This window comes from Phaethon aethereus, assembly GCF_964289735.1.
Source record: "Phaethon aethereus genome assembly, chromosome: 1".
NCBI lineage: Eukaryota > Metazoa > Chordata > Aves > Phaethontiformes > Phaethontidae > Phaethon > Phaethon aethereus.
Window position 1 is genome coordinate 173127233 of NC_138575.1, and position 26068 is coordinate 173153300.

Genomic DNA, 26068 nt, shown 5'->3' on the forward strand with positions numbered 1-26068 from the left:
CCACAATTTAAATACACGCAACATGTATTTTGTTTTGCATATTTAACTTTCATCTCAGAAATATACATAAAAAGTGAATTTATATGGTGGGTTTCTTAGAAACTTTTCGTAATCAAGTAATTTGGATGAACACTTGACCTAAAGCAGATTATTTTCATACCATCTCCACGCATATTTATAGTCTCCTCTGAAAGAGTATTTTGATGCTTTGACTCCAGCTATCAGCCCACAAAACCAAAAATCTTTATGTGGTGAACTTGTGAATATTTTAATCCCAAGCTCTACCTACAGAACTTGTAGAAACTGAGTATCGAAAACAGTCTGCTTCACACAGACACTTAACTTTGCCTGGAATCTGAGTATGAGTTACTTTTTCCTGTAGCTGTAGACACTTCGTTTCCCAATAAAGTCAACAGAAGAGACTTTAATGTGGAGATGTTTCATGTTTTCAAAGGATCCCAAAGGAAAGAATTTATCTAAATTTGGATGTAATCTCCTGCTTTGTGAGACCTTGAAAGACGTCCACTGCTTTCCACTGAGGAAACAATGGACCTAACTGTTCCAGCAGATGGTAACAGCTACCTACGTGGTTGGAGGACTGCTTTGCTCTGCACCTTAAAATGAAGCCATGGCTAGGTTAATCCTGCCTCAGGATCTGAGTTAGGCACTGAGCAGTTCCTGCTTTTTGTTGAAATATCTGTCCTCTGCACCTGACACTGGCCAAGGAATCAAATTTAGTCTGAGGAGGTAAAAAGGAGGAAAAAGATTAATATGGAAATGCCCACACTGATTGATCACATCTCGTTGTTTGCAAGGCTGAAAATACGTACATTAATTGTATCAGTAACAATTCTGCTTGATAGTATAGAACAGGATATACTGCATATAATAGAAAGATATTCTAGCTAACAGCATTTGCTATTTCTGATAAACTTAACAGGAAAAGGAAAATAAACATAGCTGAAGACATATAAATATATGCCATTAAAATACATATGAATAGACATATATACATACACTTATATACATATATGTACACATATTTATATAAGAGAAAAGAATGAATGAGGAATGCTCATCTTTCCCAAATTCTCAATTCATACTACCTTTAGTTACTTTGCATGTGTGTTTTTTTTAGTTTGTTTTGGGTTTTTTCTTTTTAAATAAGAAGAGTTATTTAACTTAAATTTAGCTGAGAGGTTTTAAACTGAATTTCCTGATTTCATTTTCCACAAAAAACACTATATTAATTTGAATCACAATTGTGTTATTTTTGTTATAGTATGTCCACATACCTGTGAAACCTAGCAGTGCTGAGCAAGGGCAGAGACAGTGTTATAAATATTTGTATATTATTTTTCATTATTTATTTTTCACACATGTAGGTCTCATTCTTCAAGCATTCTCCTGACCTGTTACCTTGCAGTAAACAAGGGTGAAGAAAGAGAGGACAACTGGTGAAGTTTGGTAGGATGTATTGGCAGAAAAGATGTTCCTCCTTTACTTAGTAACGTGACATTTAGGACATGCCAGGATATTGGAGCCCTAGGTTCAACTCACTCTTCTGTGTGACGATATTTGACTATCAGTCTCCCATTGCCCCGGGGACTGGCTTGACAGCACAATGCTACCGGGTTCTTAGTTTCTTTTAAGATGGTGTTTCCTTTTGTATAACTATTAAATATTAATGTGAGAAGAGGCTGGTGTCCAGATCTCTCACATTCTGGATGCATGCCCTAATCAATAGGTTACCATAAAAAAGGACACAAACTCTCTGCAAATCTACCTTTTCATGTCCTTGTTTTTCACCTAAGCTCCTAAAATTGAGGTATTTTATTGTATTCAGCATAAAATTTAGTTCTTACACTTTCCTTTAATGGAAAACTTCAATTAAACTTCAAACTTAGTTTAATCTAGACTTTTATTCCTGTCACCACAAAGAGACTGTCCTCAACCCATACCTCAAATCAGGGCCAACTCAAGACTAGAGAGTAGATGCAAACAGAATGGGAAATGAGGGGTAGTGGCACAAAAGAAGCAGCTGTGAACAGAGTTCCTGCTCAGACTTATGCCTGCGTGTATGATATTTCCTAATTAAAAAGCAGAATTTCTATCATCTGTGCCACTCACAGTAACAGAAAGGTTACACTGTCATTGACTTAATGGGAACTGACACGAGAAGGGGTTACTATCGCCATCACAAGAGCGACGAATACTTTCATGAGCTCTATGAACAACCTTGATTGAATACTTTTCTCAACTAAACTCCATTCCCAGGTGAAGCAGGATGAAATATATCCCTGTGTCAACATGGCTGTTCCACTTTTGCTCTAACTTTCAAAAAAATCCCATTTACTCTTCAGACCAAAAGTAAGCACAAATTCTATCTGCCTAAAAATCAAACTGGAAGAAAGAGATCTGGACGCCAGTAAAAGAAAGGGCCAGAACTGCCACGAGGTTTTAAAAAACACTGTAATAAACACTCTCTATGTCTACAGTAAAAGAGTAGGAAATTAATATGCTTAAAAGGCATATATATATGATATTTTCATGTGAAAACAACTTAAAAATTCAGGACCTTGAATTCTCCTTCTCTTAAGAACATTCACTCTGTTACGCCTTATCATAGATTCTTAGAATCATAGAATCATTTAGGTTGGAAAAGACCTTTAAGATCATCAAGTCCAACTGTTAACCTAGCACTGCCAAATCCACCAGTAAGCCATGTCCCTAAGCACCACATCTGCATGTCTTTTAAGTACCTCCAGGTACTTAAACCTACTTCCAGGTACTTAAACTACTCAACCACTTCCCTGGGCAGCCTGTTCCAGTGCTTGACAACCCTTTCAGTGAGGGAATTTTTTCTAATATCCAATCTAAACCTCCCTTGGCTCAATTTTAGGCAGTTTCCTTGTGTCCTATTGCTTGTTACTTAGCAGAAGAGACCGACACCTACCTCACTACAACCTCCTTTTAAGTACTTGCAAAGAGAAAGTAAGAAGAAAAAGAAGGAATGAGTAAAAGGACCGTGGAGAAGAAATAACAGAGTTACACAAAAAAGGAAACAAAACAGGAAGAGAGATACAATTTGAGAATTACAACAAGAGATGAAGCACTGGGCATGTAATGACAAAAGTTTTGCAGTGAGAGGGGGAACTGGAAGGATGTGAAGAGGGGAAAGTGCCTTAAGGGCACTGGTGCCTCTGCACCACACCTGCAGAAGAGCAGGGTTCTCTGAGACAGTCTTTTTCTCTGAGACAATTGATTTCTCTGGGAACACTTTTTATACAAGTGTATAAAAAACCACAGCAGCCTCCAGTGTCATTCGTCTTCTTCTGGTCAGGCAGAGATCAGAAAGCAGAATCATTACGAGGAGCATGGATGCATGGACAAAGTCTGAAAGTCCCTCTGGAAGTGTAGGACTGGATGTCCATGTCACTGGAGCCACTTGAAATGCTTTTAAACAGATGACAATACTGTAGAACTGGCTCAACCAATTCTGTTTATCTGATGCCTTTGGGAGGGAAACAGGTTTTCAGACTCTTTCAGATTTAAATGCATTGGTTACAAGTGAAATCTTTTCCACATGCTGGGTAAAGTTCTGGCCAATATCTTTAAGGACTGACTAGCTCCTTCCTCATCCAGTCTGTCCACAATAGCCATACGCTCCAATACAGAAATCGTGTATCACTCCAACATAAAGATCAGCAAGAAAGGTGTTTGGGTTTTTTCTGCCCTAGCCCAGGTTTTGAAGGCTTAAAATGTTTTTGCCCTTGACTAAAGACGTTTTGGCTACTGGTGGACTTTTCCAAGTTATATAAAATTTAATTTGCAATGTAAATTGCCATACATGACCAGCAGCATGAATAGCAGCCAAACTGAAAAGTCAAAATAATTTTTGCTCAGTACAATTTTTTTACATCATATATATATGGACTGCTTGTTCAGAAAGGAAAGGATAGAAAATGTAGTGAGTATGTATGAGTTCCTACAGATTCTCTCATGACAGGAAAGAGGAAAAAATTCAGTTTTAATGTGTGCCAACACAAATATGTGATTTTTACTTATACTTGGCAAACATATTGTAATTACTATAACATAAAATCCTAGTGAAGACAAGAAGGAGATCTTGCCATTTTCACAGACTGGCAGACAAAACTTTTTGGGAATATGTCTGGTTTATCTCAATCTTCTAGAAGACCAGAGAAGCCAGGATCTTACCCCAAACAAGTCATATGTTATCTAACACAAAATAAAAATATGTGTTTTCCCAGAATTGAGAAGAATTTAACTTGAGATAACCCATTGTGGATTTGCACAGCTTCACAAAGAAGAAAAGAGCACTAATAATTTTTTTCCCCACTTGGAACACTTTCTATCCTGGTCACTGAAGAGAGCTAGTACCACTTAGTAAGCAAATTTGTATTAAGTTCATTTGCTGGGAATATGTTCCCTGCATTTTTACATGCTTTGCAGTATTTATTTTAAAATATTCTTGCTCTAATGCTGAGAAAAACCTTAGTTATAAAAGGACCTCCTCAGTGCTAGAGTTCAGGTGTTGCTTCATTGTTCATTTAAAGAAAGGAGTCAACCACCGACTGCCATAGAAGGAACACCAAAATACTGAGCTGCTTGAAAGAAAAGTTGAACGATCTAAAAACTCATATTTACCTGTGTGGAAAAAAAAAAATCTGGCAGTTTATAAAGAAACATATTTATGAGTCAGAACAAATTTTTATTTTAAAACAGCTCTCTAAAAAGATTCAACACTCTGCATCAGAATATTTTTGCTCTAAAGTGATTTTAATATGAAATCTGACCAAAAAAAATCTAAAACATCAATCATCACACTAAGTCACTGAATTATTGTGTACTAGGTAAGAGCTAATACTTCTTCCTTTTGAGCCACTCCAGTGGTTAAAGATAACTTTTCCACTGCTCTTTATAAGAATAATATAATCATATAATATAATCATAAGATTATATTATGATTTATAGTAGTAAGAATGATTTTCCAATAGAGAATTTTCAAGAATAACCATCATAGTTGTCTGGCTTTGGAGCTATCCTCACCCTTTTATGTCATTTTATAACAAGACCTGTACTTGGTACTGGTGAGGACACACCTTGAGTACTATATTCAGTTTTGAGCCACTCACTACAAGAGGGACATTGAGGTGCTGGAGCATGTCCAGAGAAGGACAACGAAGCTGGTGAAGCTGGTGACAGGTCTGGAGCACAAGTCTTATGAGGAGCGGCTGAGGGAACTGGGGTTGTTCAGCCTGGAGAAGAGGAGGTTGAGAGGAGACCTTATAGCTCTCTACCCTTCTCTCTGAAAGGGGGTTGTGGTAAGGTGGGTGTTGGTCTTTTTTCCCAAGGAACTATCGGATGAGAGGAAATGTCCTCAAGTTGCTCCAGGGGAGGTTTAGACTAGATATTAGGAAAAATTTCTTCACTGAGAGAGTGGTCAAACATTGGAACAGGCTGCCCAGGGAAGTAGTGGAGTCACTATCACTCTAAGTGTTCAAAAAATGTGTAGACATGTCACTTTGGGATGTGGTTTAGTGGGCATGATGGTGTTGGGTTGACAGTTGGACTTGATGATCTTAAAGGTCTTTTCCAAACTTAATGATTCTGTGATTCTACGATTCTAAGACAACCCGCACAGAGTCTTGTTTCCTCTTTTTAATATGTCCACACAAAATAGAGACGCTTGGTGGTTTGTAAGTCAAATTTATCCCTGGTTTTGTTAGCATTCACAGTGGTGTTATAGTGCTCTACTGCTGTGTTTAAGAATGATAACACCATGATGATAGCCAAGACCTCAGTGCAGAGGGAGAGACCCAGACTCTCAAGTGTGCTTATACAGGTCATGCTAAGTGGAGTCAGTCATGGCTTCTCTAGTCCTATTACTCCTGCTGACAAGATTAAAGCTAACATAAATATCTACTGCTTATTCATGCTGCAGTTACACCTTCATGTACTTGTACAAGGAGAGACCTAAAGGCTATAGCTTAAAAAATAATTACCTCTGCAATTCATAGTAACAAAAGGGATTAGCTTATGTGTCAAGTTGAATTATGTGCTAAGCAAAAAAAAAAAAAAGTCAAGATCATGTAATTAGCAATAATAGTATGAAATTAGGAAATAATAATGTGAAGGACATTTAAAACAAGGTTAGAACAGGCAGTAAAGATTGCTTAAACAAACTACCACCATCTGTTTTACTTCATGAATTGACTAGGTTGGGACCCACTGTGTCTATTGCAACCCTAAAACTTATAAAGTAATACTAATATACTACAAACCAAATGGATATTTGTGAAAATTGAAGGGAATCAAAGCTATTGAGACACAAATAACAACTTAGAAGCTGAGAATATGCTTAATTTTGTATAGAAATGGATCCCTTATTGTCCTGGTTTCAGGCAGGATAGAGCTGGTTTTCTTCACAGAAGCCAGTGTGAGGTTGCGTTTTGGATTTGGGATGAGAAAATGTTGATAATGTGCTGATGTTTTGGGTTGTTGCTGAGCAGTCAAGGACAGTCCAGCTTCTCGTGCTGCCCTGCCAGCGAGCAGGCTGGGGGTGCACGGGGAGCTGGGAGGGGACACAGCTGGGACAGCTGACCCAGACTGGCCAAAGGGATATTCCCTACTATACGACTTCATGCCCAGTACATAAACTGGAGTTGGCTGGGGGACAGGAATCGCTCCTTGGGGACGGGCTCTCGATATGCGGGTGGTGAGCAATTGCTGTATTGGGCATCACTTGTTCTTGTACGTTCCTTGGTCGGTATTATTATTGTTGTTATCATTGTTGTTTCCTTCTCTCTTGCTGTCCTATTAAACTGTTTTTCTCTCAACCCATGAGTTTTTTTTTCCAACTGTCTCCCATCCCACTGTGGGAGGGGGAGTGAGTGAGCGGCTGTGTGGTGCTTAGTTGCCGGCTGAGGCTAAACCACGACACTTATGGAACAGATGAGATGCTTATAAGCGAGATTGTCTTTGTAACACTTACAGTGTGCATACTTTGAGAAAAGAAAGAATTTTAAAGAATTTTTATGATTTATTAGTTACTTTGTAAACACTGTAATGAAAATGTATCTAGTGAGATGTTTTGCAAGTTCTATCAATCTTTGTTACGAATGATTAGATTTTTTAGAATAACATACATGCCTCACACATTCTATGATTAAATGAATTCCATTAGTTAAATGAAATCTTGTACATAAATTGAATTTGAGAAATTATGAGTCAATTGTAATGAAACTGTTCTTACTAGCTACTGTATTAAGTGGTTACAATCACTAGATTCAGGTAATTCAAAAGCGAATCTTTTGAGACATGACCAGTAACTTGGCAAAATATCATCTTCTCTTGTAACTAACCTGGATGGAAGTATTTTGCTAGAGCGAGTCAGCAGTATGAGACAGAGTGAACTTGTTTGCCCAGCAGTTTCATTTGCCCACCAGGTTAAGATCTTTAAATGATCTGCTACCAGGGCTATTGGCACATTAAAAATTCCCCTGTGGGGTCTCAGGTTGTTCTCTCCCAGAAAACAGCACAGCCAGATGAAAGTAGAAAGAGCCAAAAGTGGTCAATGTGAACAAAATAGAAGTTTTTCAGCCTAGCCCTTTCTAACAGTACTAGTTTTGCAATATTGTCTCCCAGAACAAATAGCATAGTGGAAAATGGATGAATAAAATGAAGCCTAGAGGTAACCTTACAATTTGTCTGATTTGCACTGACGCAGTGTCACAATTAATTTTTAACTAGCCAATATACTCCAAATGTTGAGGAGGAGGTTTGGAGATTCAAAATTATCCTCTAAGGCACTGCTTGTTTCCAAAACCACTGGCTCCCCAAGCCAAGATCTGAGGTGTAATTTTTGTTGTGACCTCAGAAGAAAATTCAATTGCAAAAGAGGGTCTTGCAACCAGAAATGGGAGGATGCAGCTGGACATGCAAGAAGAATTGAAACCACAAGGCAATGATTTCAGAAACTGCTTCCTTACACTGTAGGGCATCTCTCACTCCCACTGTGACTATCTCACTGTGCTCCTTGGGTGTTCATCCCTGTTGAAACTGTTTAACTGGATACTCATTCTCTGTATTTGGGAAAGGCACTCTACAAGTTTTTCTCCCATATAGTTCCCACAGCCTTACAGTCACCTTTGTAACCGCAGTCCACTTTATCATCAAGATTAAAAACAGTCTAGAGGGCTATCTGGTGAAAGGTTGGCATGTTCCCCACTTCCCCTGCATCCTCAAATGCAAAGACACCAGGGTGATGAGAAAAAGGTCCTTCCCTACAGTCAAAAGCCCACAGAGACTCTCAGCAGAGGCCCTGGATTAAAAGCACCGATAGTGTGTTCAGGTGGGAAAGGAGGAACTTATTTAGCCTCTGTTCATTTAACTTGATCAAGTCAGTACCAATCTTTTCTTCTCTCAGAAACAGAGTGACTTTGGGACTACCCTGAAGAGCCTTTCTTTTGCTGTGGAAACTCCCAGACGAACTTTCAACATCTGGTTGTACTCCCCTGACTGCAGCAGGTAGATTTGCAAGGAAAAGGAAACTCGCTTACTTATTTCCAAGCTTAAAGGGGAGTTTTTCTTTTACATTTTACTTTCTGAAAGGAGAGGGCCCCTGCTGCATTAGCGAGCCTCATGGGCTCGCAAAACCCACATGTGCATTGAAAGGGCTTGCAGGGATGGCAGAGGTACCAGAGGAGAAGGAACCTGCATGTCTGCCTCTCCCTCCTGTTGCAGCTGCAGGCAGGCCTGCACTGATTTATTCACATTACAGCAGACTATCAGCACTGAGCCACTAATGGGATAATTTACGTCTCCATTCACCTGGTGCTTGTAGCAGGAGCGAGCAATGAGACAATGCAATGGACATGAAAAGGAGGAAAAAAAAAAGAAAAGCAGAGGGGAAGAAGGAAAGCAGATGAAAAGTGAAATTGTGACTGAGGAACAGACTGACTCCTCTAGTATGTGTACCAGAACTTCTGCTATATTTGCTGGGCTTCTGAGAGTAACAGAATGGTATGTTGTTCCTAATGCAAACGTCGTTCTGAGGCTGTTCATTTTCATATTTGGTCATATCACAGTAAAGCTAAGGGGGTGTCAATCATGCTCAGCACATCTGACTGGGAGAGCGCTCCCTTCACAGCTGCATCTGGTGGAATACACTCCTTATTTACTATATTTTTAGTAAGGCATGCTATCTTGTTCATGTGTGAGAAACTGTAATGCATCTTTCACATTTAAAGTGCCCTCTGAAGCTTTCTGCCTCGCAACCTCCTGCCTACTTTCACTGTTACCACTAAATTTTTTATATTGTCTTGAGCATCTCTGAAAGAATTGCAAATTCCAGATAGAATATGATTAATTTAGGACTGTCGTCTCCTACAATATAGTGTACAGCCGTCCATCCTTCTTCAGCGCGACTACGTCTTATCTCAGCTCTTAGTGAAAAACCAAATTAAGGCAAAGGCTGGAGTCATTCATGTGTGCTACTTTTAAAATTAATTTTTGCTGACAGCACCACAGAGTCAAAAGCAAGCAGTTGCATTATGAAAGCCAGAATATAGATTAAAATATATGTGTACTTTTTTATTCCAGGAAAGAGAGTCTTTTGCTCCTTCTACATAAGTAATTTTCCCAAAGGACTTTACAATCTTCCTTATTTGGGGAGTAAAGTCGAAACATCAGTCTCCTTTCCATTTGTTAGGGATTTCTGCTTCTTATTGTGTTTAACTCCTTATACTCACTATTTTCTTCATAAGATGTGGGTGAAGTTTTATGATGGGCAGTTTGGGTGAGGGAGATGAAGGACAATTTGAAGACACTAACATTTTTTGCAGTGTGTCTCATTTTCAACAAATGATTTAGTTTGAGATGAATCCTCCTCAGTTTCTAAAAGCTTAAGATGTTTCTGTTCCATGTACTTGAAAAAATTCTTCACCCTAAAATTTACTTTTATTTTAACTTTAAAACTTGTAAAATGTTCAGAATGAAAACAATTTTTTTTTTTACCAAATTTTACATTTTTTCAACTTTTTGACTATTTGGGAATACAGTACTTCTCTCTTAGCTTGATCCATAGCAAGTTTTTCATTGTAGTTTTTAAAACTATGGCAAACCCCAAATCTGTGTTTGTCCAGTTTTATTTTCTTTTTCTCTCCCCAGTATTATCAGGAGCCACTTTTCACCTCTGTGATGCAGGGGTGAAACTAAAGGAAGGTCAGTGCGGAAATTAATATGTTTTCTATGCTAGAGCTGCTTCCCCAAACCTACATCCGTTCAAGCTGGTATGAAGTGCAGCAGAGGCAGGCTCTGCCATTCCTTGTTTCACAGAATCACAGAATCACTAAGGTTGGAAAGGGCTTTCAAGATCATCAAGTCCAACCATTAATCCAGCGCCACCATGTCCCCTAAACCGTGTCCTGAAGTGCCACATCCACACGTTTTTTTGAACACTTCCAGAGATGGCGACTCCACCACCTCCCTGGGCAGCCTGTTCCAATGCCTGACCACTCTCTCAGCGAAGAAATTTTTCCTAATATCCAATCTAAACCTCCCCTGGCACAACTTGAGGTTCACTCTTTTCCAGATTACCAGCGAGGTTTAATTGATGCTTCTGAATCAGATCAAAGACAGAAGAGAACAGGGACAAGCTCAGCAGCAGCCTTGCTCATCCAGCATTCCCTTTCAACGTGACTAATGCTAGGCAAAAGCCTGGCTTTCCTCACAGTGACCATGCTTACAATAAGCCTTTGCAACAACTCTGAAGCGTGTGTCTTTCAGGACGCTACAACGAAAACAGGCCCTTTGAAAACATGTTTGAAAGCAGAGAGTGATATGCCATCAAGCTGAGCTCCTCTCAATATGTGTATCAAACAGTGAGAAGACAGTGTTGTGATGGCTTAACAGAACCACATGGACTTCTCACGCTGCAATTGCACTTGTCAAGGAGCATTAAAAACTGTATCCAGAGGTAGCCCGGTATATGAGACTCTATGTGTGACTCTATTGCAGAAGAAGGCTTTCAGGAAAAAGTAAGGAGTTAGAAGGATTTTGATGAATAAAAGTAACATTCTATATAAGATCTACAAAACTAGTTATGAACTAGGATTTATAATGGATCACAGGCTAAACTTGGCTGAAAATATCACACTTTTAGAAAGGCAAATTTCACAATGTGATGTAACAATTGGAGCATAGCTTTCAAGACATATGAATGCGTCCTGGTCTTGACAGCCCTGACAAGTCTCCACTGTAAATCTGTCCTGTTTTGGATACCATATTTCAGGTCAGATATGGGCTAAAGCAAGACGTTGAGTGAGTTACAAGAATGATGAGAGGTATAGAAAGCTTTTTGACTTTTATAATTGGAGTTGTTTAGTCTAAAGAACAGTAATTTAAGTGGGAATGTGGTACAAATTTCCAAGCACAAAAATTTTGTCCTTATAAATTTATTTTCAAAGAAAAAAAGATCCTACCTTTTTTCACATTCATGTGACCAGGAAAAGAAGGAATGCACTGAAATCAGGAGAAATAGATTTATGTTGGATAACAGAATAAACTTTTAATAGTAAGGGATTTTGAAACTCTGGGATAGTGTTGACACATGCAGATGACACCAAATTGTGTGGGAGTGTTGATCTGCTGGAGGGTAGGAGGGTTCTGCAGAGGGATCTGGACAGGCTGGATCAATGGGCAGAGGCCAACTGTATGAGGTTTAATAAGGCCAAGTGCTGGGTCCTGCACTTGGATCACAACAAGCCCAAGCAACGCTACAGGCTTGGACAAGAGTGGCTGGAGAGCTGCCTGGCGGAAAAGGACCTGGGGGTGCTGGTTGACAGCCAGCTGAATATGAGTGACTCCACCACTTCCCTGGGCAGCCTGTGCTTCACTTTCTGTAGCCTAACTAGTGAAAGGACGAGACGAAATGGCTTCAAGTTGCACCAGGGGAAGTTTAGATTGAATATTAGGAAAAATTTATTTGCTGAAAGAGTGATCAGGCATTGGAACAGGCTGCCCAGGGAAGTGGTGGAGTCACCTTCACTGGAGGTGTTCAAAAAATGTGTTGACATGGCACTTCAGGATATGGTTTAGTGGGCATGGTGGTGTTGGGTTGATGGTTGGACTTGATGATCTTAGATGTTCTTTCCAATCTTAATGATTTTATGATTCTATGATAGTCTGTCTGCATCAGTTAAAGATTATTTCTCAAAAAAGTGACCAGGAGTGATATGAACAGACATGATCCTGTATTGCAAGAGTACACTGGACTAGATAAACTCTCTAGGATCTTTTTCTACCTACTTTTTATTACCTTAACCAGTCCACAAGACAGACCGTGAAAATTAGGCGTTAGGTTTAATATCACTTTGAGCTTCTTCCAACAGGTGCATGAATAGGTCAAAGGTGACTGGAAAAAGTCTGCTGACAGAAAGCTTATTAATAGTATTTTGGATGAGATTCTTTTTCACTTTGTTTTAAAATGCACATCACATTTTGTCCCCTTATCTAATGGATAAAAATGTTATCCATGGATAATGGATGGCTAAAAAATCTTCCCCAAGAAAGGACGTTTTTGCCATGTATTTGAACCATAAGACATTAGGTAGCACATGTAGAGGAGAGCAGATCAATAACAAAGGCCTCCATTTTTTTAGGAAGTTTTGAACAAAGAATGCAGGAATCTTGAAGCAACCAAGAGACTAAAAGCCCAGTTCTGGTAAAGTGCTCTTCTGGTAGATGCCCATCCCTGCACAGCCACTTGGCTTCTGATGAAATCCATGCATGGATGTCTTCCAGACTTGGACATAAAGGAAAGAAAAACCTTGAGACAGAATTACTAGGGGTAAAACCTTGCATTGTGTATGTTTGGGGCAAGAGGCACACAACTCACATGTTGATCTCTGTGACAACTGCAATATATCAGGAATACACAGAAATCAAAACATAAGACAGAAGATCATTTTGAAAGAAGCGTGAAATTTTTGCTAATTAACTTTTGGGAATTTGCTGAAGGACAGCTCCTTTTTGAGAGTTAAGATCTCAGTGGAAGACTGAAAACACTGATTGTAGAGAAAGCTCACCAAAACAAACAGAACATCAGAGCTCTCATTGAAGTAATTCCATTAACAGTGTGAGTGAAAATGATATCCTTTTCTTGTGGATTCTTTTTCTTCTATTAACAACTATCCACAAAAATATATTGGATTATTTTGTAATAATTTTACCATTTTGCCAAGATACCAACATGATTTAGGAGCCTAACACTCATCTTCAAATTCAGTGAAGCAATAATTAAAAAAAATAGTCTCAGCTTCCTTTTAGCTCATCAGGCCGTACTTTATATCTACTTGATTAAAACTCAGAGTGGTGATCAAGTGATTTACCTAGAGAAAGAAATTTGGTATTGTAGTTAGGATTTAGGAGATCTGTTTCAGTTCTTAATTTTACCTCCAAATTGACAGTGAGAAATACGTAAAGTAACTTAAGGGCCCACACCTAACTTTCACATGCCTGAGGGGACAATTTTTTTGAGGAAACAGACATTAATAATTACTTGGAATAACTGTGTTGCTGCAGTGATTATAGTTTCCATGTAGAATATATAACTACTGTGAGAAAGAGGAGGGATTTAAAAAACAAAGTTATAGCAAAATTAATGGGATAAGTGTGAATGATAGTTTTTTTAGTCTGACAAATAAGTGGGGAAAAAAGAGATTCAGTGAAATAAAAAAAACTTTTCTTTTTCTTTAGGCTAACAGACAAAACCAAGAAACTTCCTTTCAGATAGACTTGAAAACATTTTTGACTGAAAAGAGTATAGTTAAGAGACCAAAATATTTCATCCTAAAAACGCTGAAACAAAAACTTCTCACTTGATAATTTAACTGACTGCCTCATTTTTCTGTTTATTTGCATCACAGCTATTTGCTAAATTCACAAGGAGCTATGCTGTATATTGGACTACATTTCTTGCTGGTGTTTTGCAAAGCCACAAATTAAGATAACTTATTCCTAAATTACTGGCCATGTATTCGTTAATACTAACGTGAACAGTTTTCATTGCCTCACAAAAAAAATTTGTCCACCAATTTCCTTGCAAAGATGAGCTTTAAATATAGCTCCCTGGAAGTCAAGAAGACTTCTAGAGTCTGTCATTTCATGATTTTAGTAAATTGTCCTCCAACCTTCTACTCCTACACATACATGTGTACAGATTTCTCTATACTGCATGTATTATTAATAAATAAATATTAAAGCAGCATTATGAAAACACAAAAAGAAAAGGAAATTCTGAGATTTTACTACCATATATTTGAGCTTTAAAAGGAATTAAATATACAAATGAAAGGAAACTGCTACCACAAGCACTTCAGTATTAACTTCTAGGGTGCCAGATCACTTTTAAGTAGCTTTCTACAACCCGCTGTCCATGTTCCCATTCTTCTCCCCAGGTAAGCAACTACACAAGACAAATAACAACAGTTTACCCACCAAGTCTGTGATTTCACAAACTCTAAAAAAAATACTATAAATAAAAAATTGTCTAGAGTGAATTAAGAGTAATATTTGCACATTTTTCTGCTTGGCTGAGCTCATATTTTTTCTTTGGGAATAAGCTATCAGTTTTTAACATTTCTTTTGCCTTATTCCCCTAGCACAGCATCACTCATCTTTTACATTTTCTGCTGCTTTATCTCCGTGAGAAAGAGGTGTATGTTAATTTTGCTCTTGGAATAGAGATATCCAAGAAGCAAAATTTCCAAACTTCCAATTAATGGCTGGAGGCCACCAAAGGATTGCCACTCTTTGGCCCAAGATTAAAGGTTTGTTGCATGCTGAGTGATGCTTTCAGGCTCTTAGAGTTTGCACCTGAAGCCTATCATTTAAAATATTGGCATCAAATAGGTTGGTTTGAAGAGAAAGGCCTGCTCCACTTGCCCACCCTTCACATGTATCCATGAAGAAATTCCTCACTGTCTGTAGAAAAGCAGGGTGCCACTTCTTTCACAGTTCTTGTCTTCTCCTCTGTAGTACTCTTACTGTCCTGTAGCTTGACGAAAACTGTTCCTCCTAAATTCCTGGAGTCCTTTCACTTCTCTTTTCCTTTTGGCTAATAATGTTTTTTTGGATGACAAAGGCACAGAGGAAAAGGTGGCACAAACTCATGGTTTGGAGGAGGGGGTGTCTCACCACTGCAGGCTGCAGGGGTGCATCATTCTTGCTCAAGTGTAATGTTCTGCAAGGAGCAGGGGATCACGTCACTTGGGAAGGTCACGACACCTTTTCACTCTTCTGCTTATCCCCTCATATACTTTCCTGAAGGTTTTTCCTTTGTGGCCAATTCACTTGACTACTGCAGCAAGGTGTGAGTTATTTCCCATGTTCTTTCTGTCCATGCATCTTTTGTTTGCAATGGGGGGTGCCAAGGGCCACAGCCTTTTGGCTTCTTCTCCTGTTCAGCACGTCTGTTCACGCACCAGCAAAAGTACCCAACGTTTTCAGGCCCGGGGTAGGCAGCAGAAATATTAAGGCAGAGCCACATCAGGTCTCCGCATATTGCCAGCACGGCAAAGTGTCAGAGGAGGACTTTTTTGGTTGAATTTCAGTCACAGGCACTGTGATTCTCACGCAAGGCACCATCCCTCAGTCTGAGCAACTGGAAAATAGTACATGGAGATGATTTTGTGCAGCTCATATTTTAAAAATGAACTTGTATGTCATAGCTTTCAACTTGCTGCTGGAGGGAATGCAGGGGCCCTGAGTGGATAGAAAGGAGAAACTAAAACCATAAACTGTAGGCACTGTGCCAGGAGAAGGTGCCCCTTCTTGACATGGCTCCATTATCATTGCAGCAGGCTCTGAAAGCCCTCATTTCACTCCCAGAAGCAAAACGTCAAGTATGGGTTGACTTTAAGGACTTCTTCACTTTGTCCTGTGCTGCAGGAATAGTCTGTGCCTTTTCACCATCTAGCAGAGGCTGTGGGTGAGAGTGTCAGGATTTTGGCTGATAGTCCTTGTGAGAAGCATATGCTAGAATAGCAACCACCTCATTCCCAAGTGACATGTCCTTGTAGGTATGGAGCTACTCCACATTTTATTGCTCAGAAGTATTCAACTCTGCAACAGCACCTGTTGTGATGACAATATCTAACACATCCTCTGCACAATCTAACAAAAAACAATTTGTGCTAATTCAGGCTAATGAAAATGCAATGGATGTGTGACAGAAGGTTACACATAATAATGATTATTTTTTTATATTGGCTGGCTGCAAGATGGAGCTTGACACATACCCACCACAACAAACAGGCATTTCTCTGCAGGCAACCCAGAAAAACTCCAGAAGCATGAGGTGGTGTAACTGAAAATGCTGATGGAATTTTTTCCACACCTTTCAATGGGTTATGCAAGAAAAGTATGGAAATGTTTATGTGATATTTAGGTTAGTGGGTAGTATAGGATGGGCACTCAGTGGTGCTCCCTGTGAAGTTGTGGTGAAGGCCAATAAAACCATACTGTATTAAACCTGGCAATTTTTATATTAACATATCCTGAAAAACTTAAGAAAGAAATCAAGAGAAAAATAAGCATATCTCCATCACTTAAAACTGACACTACAAGGTACTTTCTGTAAGTGAAGCACCATGATTAGTTTTCCATATTTATGTGTCTTTTTAAGAGAAAAAGAAACCTGTCTGATGAACAAAGCAAACCATTTCTGTAACTGCAGACATGGAAAGGTACTTTCAGTACAGATACTACCAGATGTAAACTGCTTGTGGTGCATGGCAGGGGTTACTGCAGTTAGAGTTAATATGCAACGTTTAATTTGTTTAATAAGATTTGTGCAATTGAAAGTGCTATATAGTGACTGCTGCGATAATACAAAGGAATTTTATTATTTGCTTAAAAAGGTCAGTGGGGAGATGATGGATTTATGCAGACAAAGTAGAGGTGTCTGTGAGCAGCCAGCTTTGTGCAGTTCTCTGAAAAGGTCTGGCAATCCAGAGTAATTTTTGAAAAATTCCTTAATGACTATGCTGCAAAAAGAAGCATCTTATACTACCATCTAATCCCTCCTTGCTAATTGGGTCAATAGATTAAATGCTATTGGTTTCATTAAAACTGAAACTGTGCCTCCCCAAAACAAGTTTGGCCTCTGTGATCTGAAGGAATTGTTCAGAAATGTGTTTCTCCCCCAAAACTTTGAACAGAATGAAAACATTACAACATTTTTGTATTAAAAATGCAATCACAAAAGGAAATATTTGATGAAATGTTATACACTAGACACTTCACAGCCTGAGAAGTTCAAGTCATATTCTTTCAGCTGGCTGTAGGTTCTCAGAAGGGACTTAAGAGGTTTAACCATACAGGGATTTTCTGCATTTGATAGGATTCTTTAAAGTCAGTCTCTTCACAGGAGGAATGAGAGAATACTGCCTGTTAGATGGAGGGGGTTGCTACTACATGTAGAAACATTTTCATCAATACTACAGGAATGTCACTTCCTTCAATTCGGCCCTATAAACTGCATCTGTATATTAAGTGCACAGTGTTGCTGTCCTGCAAAAGAGAGTACTTAATGTCCGATACAGTCAGTAGAGAAAAGCAGGTGATTTGGGGCCTTCTAGATTGCCTTCTAGATGCATTTAGATTGGGCACCAAAGGTAAGTTCTCCTTGTGGGGTTTTCTCCTGCATTTTTGCATGGACTAGATAGGGAACTTCTGCACCTCTGAAGTCCTGCTGCCCTGAGCATGTACAACTTAGATGCAAATCAGGCATCCCAGATCATCCAGAGAGGCCAGGTCCCATCCTTTGCTTCTGGAAGCATACATGGAACAGTTCTGAAGCTGCAACTTCCAGGTGCAGTAAAAAGCAGGGGAGTTTAACATCTGCTGACTGTCCCACCTCAGTCAACTCAAATGTCACCTGTGTTAGCAACCTGCTGATTCTACTTCTGATTTGAGGACAGTCTTCCTAGGCCTGTTTCTACAATTAAGCAGAAATCCCAGTCTAGCATTCTAGCCAAGTTAAATTTCTTTCCCTTTCTTGCCTTTACAAGCCAATTAAAACACTACTCAAACATGACTTCAGCATCATGTTATACTTCTGAGGCAGCTAATCATCATTCCTTGGCCAGGCGATTCGTGAAATAAAAGACTGATCAGTTGTCTAACATGTCTCACCAAGACCACGACATAACCTTGATTAGACCCAGCAGCTTCCAACCTCACTGCTGTCAATCATTCCCACTCTTCTATCACTTGTACTACTTAGGTGTATCATGTGCATTGATTAATTATTGGCTTTATAGTCTTACTCAGCAAGAAGGACAAACACAGTTTTTCTTTGTGCAGAGCAAAAGTTTCCCAAACAAAAGTAACCCTGAGAGGGAGAGTCAGCCTTGACCTTATGACTTACTGAACACCCACAAACCCCCACAGAGAAGAGATGTCACCACCCAACAGTGAGAAAACCTTCAAATGGGGTTACATTTAGCAAAACACCTGAATTCAAACATACTATCCCATTCTGTAGTAAACCTGGCTATTTCTTTTTAAGAAGTCCTAATAAGTCAGATAATTAATTTTTCTCTAAAATAAATTTAAAAAATTAATTACCTATTATGCTTGCAAAAAAAATCTTGAAGAACTAAAGCTGAAGGCTAAAAAGCCGTAAAGGAAACAAAAACCACTTTTTTTTTTCCTAAGAAACCACCTCATGATCTGTATGCCAGTGTTAGAGTTTTATTTGCTTGCTTGAAATACTTAGACTGCCAGTACATTTTCATTGATCATTTTTCATGCTACTTCTTAATTAGATTAAATGGAGGACAAAGTAGTTTGTTGCTTTTGCAGTACTAGAGAGGACTTTGAAGTGACTTCATTCAGAAGAGGTACTAATGATCCTCGATTTCTTTCCTGAAAGCTAAAGTTCAAACTCTTTCTAACACATTTCTAGATCAAATCCTAATTTCTGGGGAATTTTGAAAAACTCTGGTCATTACAGGAAATCTCTTCCAATTTTTTGTGCACTTTTAGCTGTACAAGTCAATTGACTTCAGGTAGCACAGGTATGAGCAAGATTAAGGTATGACCTTCTGTATACGGCAATAGTTTTAGAGTGGTCCAAAAAAAAATCTATCCTCAGATTACAATACTCAGGAATGGAAACAAACCAGAGCTAAGCAAATTATGATTTTAAAAGTAAAAGGCTGCTAAACTATTTGTAATAATAAGATACAATATCACACATAACAGCTTTGCAAAGAGATTGAGTCCACCGTGATTGTTACTTCAGAGTGACCCTCCACAGGCTTTTTGCCTATTTTTCTTTAAATTCTTAAAGAGATTCTTCACAGAGTTTTATATTCTTTCGCCCCCTATTTGCTGTCTGTGAAGTGTGCCACCAGTGGTCATAATTTTACCCTAGCATGTCAGATCCCATTGCAACATCAAGAATTATTTCATAACCTGTTACTGCTATAAAGGGTGCCTGTAAGAAAGATGAGGACAGACTCTTTAGCAGGGCCTGTTGTGATAGGACAAGGGGTAATGGTTTTAAACTAAAAGAGAGTAGATTTTGACTAGATCTAAGGAAGAAATTTTTCACAAAGAAAGTGGTGAAACCCTGGCACAGGTTGCCTGGAGAGTTGTTAGATTCCTCATCCCTGGAAACATTCAAGGTCAGGTTGGATGAGTCTCCGAGCAACCTGATCTAGTTGAAGATGTCCCTGCTTATTGCAGGCAGGTTGGGCTAGATGACCTTTAAAGGTCCCTTCCAACCCAAAGATTCTATGATTTTATAATTCTATATCCGAGAAACATTTTGATGATCAAGCATCTTTCAGAATACTGTTTTGCAGGGGAAGGGAACACACCACCTCAGGCTATTTTTGGAAAGTACCTCCATTGACTAAGTGGCTTTAGAATATATTCTTTGGAAAGTCCTCCTGGAATTCAATGCTCCAGGTCAGAAATCAAATCAACAAAGAAAATACATGTGAGTCTTAATGTTCTGGGGAATCTTAGTACTGCAGTCATTGTCCTGGCTCAGCAGAATTGATTTCAAACTAAATGTTTGGTTTGCTTTTATCAGTATTGCTTTTGCATTGACAACAGGTCTTTGATTTCAGTTGTCTTCTCCCTTGTTTTGGTTCATGAATACCTGTAACAAGTAATTCCTGAGGTCTTTTGTTTATCTGTCTTCTCCTGATTAAATGTAACAGTATTGTAGATTTTAAAAGATCACTTTCCAGGCAGAGGTTAGCAGCAAAACAGAGAATTTTCTTCTAACATGTCTTTCTTCCATCTTTTAAAAATCAGGACTGGATGTCCTCACAAGGGATGTGCTATCCCCCACAGGACTCATAGAGTCTATGTAGAATTTAATTGATAAAGCACTTAAACCTGTATTATGCAGGAGATCACATTACATGATTATAATAGTCTCTTTCAGTTTTAAAAGTGTACAGTTTTTTTTTCTGTGACAAAGAAAGATCTTTCAGTCTTCACTCTCAAGCTGGTTTTACCCCAGTATGACCAAAAGAACTCCAGCAGTGCACTCTGCATCAGCAGGTGGGTCCAGTTTGCTACCAAACTGACCATTTTAAACCAAAACCCTATCTTTTCCTCCTTAGCTGTCTGTCCAACATTCAATGTGAAATGAAAGTGACCACAGAAAGGTATTGCCAAACATTTAACATATGGCTATTTCCTGTATTTAATGCAAAAGCACAAGACAACATTCCTTAAAAAGTCCAAATTTCTACATGTGGTTTGTGTCTCAACACACAGCAATGAAGAGTTCAGTAGATAAAAGAGTATTTACCTGAGTGATTATTTAACTTTGCAGGCTCATTAATCAAGTAGGACAAACCTCATTCAACAAACAGGTGTTTAATTGAATAGGTTTTTTCATCCATCCAATTTATGTTAAAATACCCTGTGCTAATTAGTTCACAGTTACTCCCAAGTTGATCTACAATCAATTCATGTTCTTCACAAACATTGGTGATGTTTTTAGCTGAGGGTACTCAACAAATGAAGAAAGGGTAATATTTTGAACTGACCTAAGTTATTGTCAGGATGCTGTAAATGTTGAGACAAAATACTAATCATATAATGACCAAAAAGAGCAAGAACAAGTTGAACAAATGACACTGCTTCCTTTGCAGTGGGGGACATCCTACTGCATTGATCCCTCTCTGATACCATGCAGAGTTTATAGCAGAGGCAATTAAATGAATTTGAATGGTCTATGAGAAGAAAGGGAGTCAAAAGGGATTTTGAGATCAACGGTAAACACAATGATAGTCTTCAGTACATAAGTCTTGAATCAGCTTTGAAAGGACAGGCAGCATTGTGGAAGGCCCTGGAAAGACTGAACCTTACCAATCAAAGGAGAAGCAAAAAAATCTTGACATGTATATAAAGTGCATATAAAGTGACTGCCTTGTAGGCGTTTACATTGGAGGTGAGAGTCCTCATAGACAGATTTCCTGGCACCTTCTCCAAACCCCCATCTTTCAAACTCATTTTTCCTTTTTGGTTCAGGGAAGGTTGCTAGATGCTCCACTGTGAAAATACTCTCCATGATGGGATCTCTCCCATATCTCAGAGTTTTTAAAGGAAAATCAATCAGCTGCTGAGAAAAGCCAGCTAATACTGTGTTCTCATTTTGAGACGTGCACGGGTGGGGATTATTAGCTCACTGAAAACTATTTCCTGCTGAACACTGAATGAAACTCCCAATACTTTCTTTCGAATTGGTTTTGAGCACAAACATGTGGGAAGAAACTATTAAGTTATATGGTGATAACCTGGCTGTAGATTTCTTACCAATACTATAGTTTTGGACCCTACTTCCTTTTGGTTTTTAAGATGTCAGCCTGTGATTTAAACATGGTATAAAAGTCTGTAAGTAGAGATTTAATCAATTTCCTGATTGTGGGAATGACTCACTGCAGCAGTGACCTGACCTGAGCTGGCTTTGGTGCCCAGTAACTCTATGCAACAACCCCACCTCGCCTGTCCTGAGTGACCACTGTAAGGGATGGAGCCCAAAGCCATGGACTAACTGAACTCAGTGGACATTTCATGGACATTTTGGAGGGAGGTCTATGGACTAAGGGGATGATAATATGGACTAAGGAGATGATAATCTGTGTAATATATTAAAGGATGGGAAGGGGGGTGGTGGTTAATGAGGTTGTATTTGATAGTGTGGTACCTGAGCATAACGTAAATGGTATGGAATAAGGGGTAGATAATGTCCTGGTTGCAGCCAGGGTAGAGTTAATTTTCTTCACAGAAGCTAGTGTGAGGCTGTGTTTTGCATTTGGGATGAGAAAACATTGATAATGTGCTGATGTTCTGAGCTGTTGCCAAGTAGTCAAGGACAGTCCAGCTTCTCGTGCTGGCCTGCCACCCACCAGGCTGGGGGTGCACAGGAAGCTGGGAGGGGACACAGCCAGGACAGCTGACCCAGGCTGGCCAAAGAGGTATTCCATACCATATGACATCATGCTCAGTATATAAAGCTGGGACGAAGAAGAAGGAAGAGGAGGAGGGATGTTCAGAGTTATGGCGTCTGTCTTCCCAAGAAACCATTGTGTGTGATGGAGCCCTGCTTGCCTGGAGATGGCTGAACACCTGCCTGCCCATGAGGAGTGGTGAATGAATTCCTTGTTTTGCTTTGCTTGTGTGTGCGGCTTTTGCTTTACCTATTAAACTGTCTTTATCTCAAACCATGAATTTCCTCACTTTTACTCTTCTGATTCTCTCCCCCATCCCACCGTGGGGGAGTGAGCGAGCAGCTGCGTGGGGCTTAGTTGCCGGCTGGGGCTAAACCACGACACCCCAGAATCCCAGATACATAACAACTACCTTTAGAGGTGAACTATTATAACAAATACCTACTGAAGAGTAATGTGCAAAAATTAGGAATTTGAAAACTTTGTGTGTTGGGTGGGTAGGAGTTAGAACACCAGAATGAGTGATTTTTAACTCTTAGCTTGATTTTAATTCAATAACTATGCTTTAAATATAGCACGAGCAATCACTTTGAGATGTCAGTTGCCTTAGACGTAATGTTAGATGAGCAAAGAAGGGAAACCAGGAGGGCACGTTTTCAATGTCAACTTCACCTTAAGCTGTTTGGAACCCTGATCTTCAAGAATGAACATACATGATGAGGACTTCTGAACTGTAAAGTGGTATATAAAGCTGAGAGACATTGTTTTATGATACCAAGGTCCTCAGTTTAACACAGGCTTTTGGAGCTGCTTTTTCAGTTCTGTAAATAAGAAATTATCTATGCCAAGAGACAAGGAGACGACTCTTCTTTTCAAAGGAGCAGATGGCAGAAGCATTGGAGGCATCCCTCGTTCTTCTGTGCAAATAAATATATTTTAAAATGCTGAACCTGATATGAAGTTTATTTCAATAATTAATGTAAGTGGTATGCACTTGGAGTCTAGGAATTCCCATCACTTCTGGGCAGTGTCCACAGAGAGATCTTGGAACAGAAGAATCCTGTGCCCTTCAAACTTTCACAGATTTTTTTCATACAGAATGCATACATTTATTCTATCAGAATATTTGTGGAGATGCTAGAAAAGTGTATAATGTAAAAACAACAGAAAAATTATAAAAGCAATCTTTTCTATTTTGAAACCTAAGAATCCCCTCAATTCTTGGTTGTTGCATTTCCCCCCTGTAACCCAGCTGCTCTTTGGTTTATCTCTTCCTAAGTGGAAAAATATATTTTACATTATTTCTAGCCCCAGGGGAACTGAACTGGTGTTAGCTAGCAAGGAGATGCTTTTAGGAAATGTCACTAATGTAGGTGGCGAAAATAGCAAGAAACTGTTGAGGACTGCAACAGCTCAGCTAGATCTGAGCTGAACTTAGGGCTGAAATAAATGAGTGCAACATTCAGTGTCTTCTCTGGAATATTCAGCCACTGAAGCTCTCTGAAATTTCCTGACTCTGTCTTCTTCTCATTAGGAATCGAAGAACAGGAACTTCCAGGGGAGCTGTTTACTCCCATATGCAACTTTTGGTTTAAAATACATAGGCTTACCAAAACTAACGTCTGTAGAAATGTACAAATCTAGAGCTGCGTTCTCTGCTGCTTTTTCATATCTTTAAAAGAGCAACAAACTATAGTCATTCTAGTTTGTTGTCTAGTCATGTCAATTGGACTAGTTATGCCTAATTAGTGTAAAAGTTTGAGCATAAAAGAAGTTGAACAAGTCCTTGGTTTGGAGGCAGACGAACATCTTCAGTGGCCTATGTAGAGAACTCTCCACCATATTACAAACATTAAGAGTGGATTTTTTATCTCTGTAGAATGATTAAGACCTCCAGAATTTAAAGCCTAGGTAGCCTACACAGTTCAAAGAGGGAGATGATAATGTGTCTGAAAACAGGTGGGACTGCAAGTCAGGAGCCTACTCCTCTGCATCGACCACAGAGGGATCTAAAGTGCCTCTGTAGAGGAACTCAGCGAATCAGGAGACTGTGTCTGGAACAGCCTGGAGGTACCTTTCAAGCATGGGAAAATCCAGGGATGATCTGAACGTGTCTCATAGAGGCATTTTCACTTGCTGGGGTGCAGAAAGCTGAGGGCAGATGCCTCTCAGGGTGGAGAGAGGAGGTTCCTTCCTCCACACAAAATCTATTAGTTGGTGAGGCTTCTCAGAAAATAGCCTTATGTCTTCTGCTTCAGTTATTGATTATAGAAGTGACCAACTCTGTGGTCCTTGGAGAAGTCACTTGCTTATCAAGCTATATTGTCTGGTTTTGATCTCCTCACCTACCTTTGTAAATCCTATATGCCTTTCTACACACCAGTCAGAGTCAGGGGGAACAATAAAGATGCATACATATAGGGTGACATCCTTCTTGTCCTGCAGTCATATGTAACCTGATGAGTGAGGTATATTCCTGGTATGCAGAAACAAGATTTAAAAGTCAGTCAATCTGACAAAATCCCCTGGATAGGAATAAAAAGTGAACACTACAATTGATTATTAACATAGTGCTATTTCAGTAATTTAGACACCTGTAAGGTGAAGTTCACCTGTCCCCAAGTGCAAGCATTGCTGAGCATGCATAACAAACTTTGATCAGGTGCCTGGGAAATATCATGGCCCGCGACATGAACTCTGGCTGATTTTCAGACGTATTCAGAGGGCTGGATGTATCTGGGACAAGCCAGTCAACTCTTTCCTGAGACTCACAGGACTTGATTTATCTAACCTAATTTTAGATATCTAAAAAGTAAATGATGACATATGAGCCATACACTGTAGGCTCCCTTTATAGATAATGGAAAGAAAAATAGGCATTTGTAGAGTTCAGTTATTCTGGTGTAGTTTATATATCCACCCTATGATAAATTGACTCACACAATCTCACAGGCTGCTGCTTTTTGAGAGGGAGACCGACCTGATGCAGACATCTGCAGTGAGCAGCTGAAGAAGGAACTGAATTTTCTTTCATGCGATGCAACCAACACAATCGAGAAAAAGCTTAGGCTGAGTTTAGACTTGCTTATGCTTCCCACTGTCCCAAAGTTTGTTATGCTTTTTAAAGTTTAGCAGTCAAGGCAACTGCAAGATAGGGAGTAAGCCAAGACTGCAGTCAGCCTTGCTCTTTCTGGTGCCATTAGCAGGACAAGACCATGTTCTTATCTCCTGTAGATGTCCATGTTTTAGCAAGTTTTCCCAAATGCCATCCACTGGTATCTGCTTATTTCTGACTTGTCCAGATGCCAAAACACACAGCGCTCTCTTCTCTGGGTTATGTTGAATCGTTATGCTAAGTATGCATTAAAATTTATGTGGGTTTTAGGGAAAAAATTGATTAAATAAAACACATTTGAGTTTAGAAACAAGGTGCCTTGAATATCTTATTGAGCTTAGGTGGCTAACAAAGTTAAATCATCTCACTTTCTGTAACCAAAACAATTCAGTGACTAAAATCATATCCAACCAGCTTCCAGTCACCTGAAACAAGTGTCTAT